The sequence below is a fragment of the Lipotes vexillifer genome, unplaced genomic scaffold (assembly GCF_000442215.2).
Source record: "Lipotes vexillifer unplaced genomic scaffold, Lipotes_vexillifer_v1.1 scaffold397, whole genome shotgun sequence".
NCBI classification, from domain to species: Eukaryota; Metazoa; Chordata; class Mammalia; order Artiodactyla; family Lipotidae; genus Lipotes; species Lipotes vexillifer.
In genome coordinates, this window is record NW_006772681.1 from 580,128 (window position 1) to 582,150 (window position 2,023).

The window sequence follows — 2,023 nt, forward strand, 5'->3', positions numbered from 1 at the left end:
GATCATGAAAACGTTAGGTGCACCACAGAGCAGAAAATCTCAGCTGGATAAAGAGATGTTCAAAGGAAAACGTGCTGCAGCCCCAGGGAGTGCTGGGTATGACATGTGACAATGGCCTGGGGTAGAGGGTCTAGGTCTGCAAGAACAGGCTGAGTTCTGAAGAAATGTATTTCCCATCCCGCCTTGCAGTCTTCTTGGGCAAATTCCTCCTTCCCAATCTTCTCTAATTTCCTTCCTTCTCCCTTCAACCACCTACATGTTTCTCTGCGAAACCCCTACGCCTGGCCTTTCTTATCCCCCATGCTCTTGTCTTTGAAGAAGCAAACAAAAAAAAATCACAGTGTGTAATGTTGATAGTGATGCAGTGAGATGAACACTCTCATACACTATTGAAGGCTAATATATACCAAGAACTGAATAAGTATATTCTAAAATAATCTAAGATGCATTCAAAGTTGTGTGTGCAGCCATAGTGATTGTGTTTTATGATAGAAAATCATGAAATAATAAATGTCCACTAATAAGAAATGGTTAAATAAATCACATCCACAAGGAGGGAAATAGTGCCCTGATTAAAAATCATGTTTTCAAAGAATGTTTAATAGTTGTGGTAAATGATAATACTGTTCCAAGTTCACTACCCCTCCTTGTATCCATATCCTTTGCCATGTGAATTTGCAATCCTTCCCATGAAAGAAGCAGAAAGTACTTTCTCACTCCTTGCTGGTCAGTCAGGTGATAGCTTTGGCCAGTGGAACAGTAGATTCCGTGATGCACACAGAGGTTTAAAATGCATGGTGTGGTAGGGTTTGCCCTCTCGTGCCCTCTTGCCATAAGGACAGGCTCCAGATAGCCTTCTAGTCCCGGGAGAATGAGAGAAATACGAAGCAGACCCAGACCCTGCCAACAGCCTAGATCAGCCAACTGACCCCCAGTTCACCCCCAAACAGAGTAAATAATTGTTTTAAGTCATGAGTTTTGGGGTTCTTATTATGTAGCATTACCGTGACAATAGCTGAGTGATACAGTGACTGGGAGGTGCCCATAATTCTAGAATATTTAGTGACAAAAGGCTATACACACACATGAAAAGCAAAAAGGAAGATGATGCCCTGAAAGTTAATAGAGCTTATATCTGAATTGCATTTTTCATTTTTGTATTTTTGCTCTATTTCCCAAATGTCCTACAACGAGCAGGAATTGTTTTCACATGCAAAATTATATATATATATATATATATATATAAAAGAAATATCGCAGCTAAGCATGTTTTGGTGGAACACTCCCCAGGCAGCTCCCTCGATGAGAAAGCTGGGACTTCAGCCTCAGGGTTTTTGATGCGCTGGGACCGCTGACCTGTCACCTTCCGTTTGCCGGCCTTGCTCTTTTTCGGGTCCAAGCCCAGGACGTCACAGAGCGTGGTCAGCTCGATAAGGGCTAAGGCAGGGACCTTCTGATATCCTGTAAGGACAAGTCTCCTACCCTAGTCAGGCCAACCAAGTCTGCCCTTGGGGATCCTAAATTTCTAGGGAGAAAAGGAAAAACAATCGTTCAAAAAGCGTAGAAGAGCAGGGGCTCAGGACTCCATCCCAGGTTCAAGTTCAAGCTCTACCTCTGACTGATGGGGTCACATTCTGAGCCTCTAATTCCCCGTTTGTCATCATAAAATTGTGCCTACCTTGTGAGGCTTTTGCGATGGTAAAATGGGCTAAGGGGTGTAAAGTGCTTCGGGTGCCAGAGGCCCCAGTGAGTGGAAGATGCTTTTACTACCTGCATTCCAACAGGAGGCGCGGGAGGAAAGTGGTCACCCCACAGGCCTCTTCTCATCGTGTCTATTCTGGTCCTTTGTTGCTCTCTCTCACCCAATCTGTCCCTACGCTTGGCCGTGTCACCCACAGCTCCAATGTTCCTCTTCCTCACTCTGCGTAACGACAGAATATTAATTGAAAAATAAATGATGTTAGACTGCGCCATCTAGAGGCAATAGTGGGGATCTGCAGGCATTCCTGCTATCGGAGGGGAA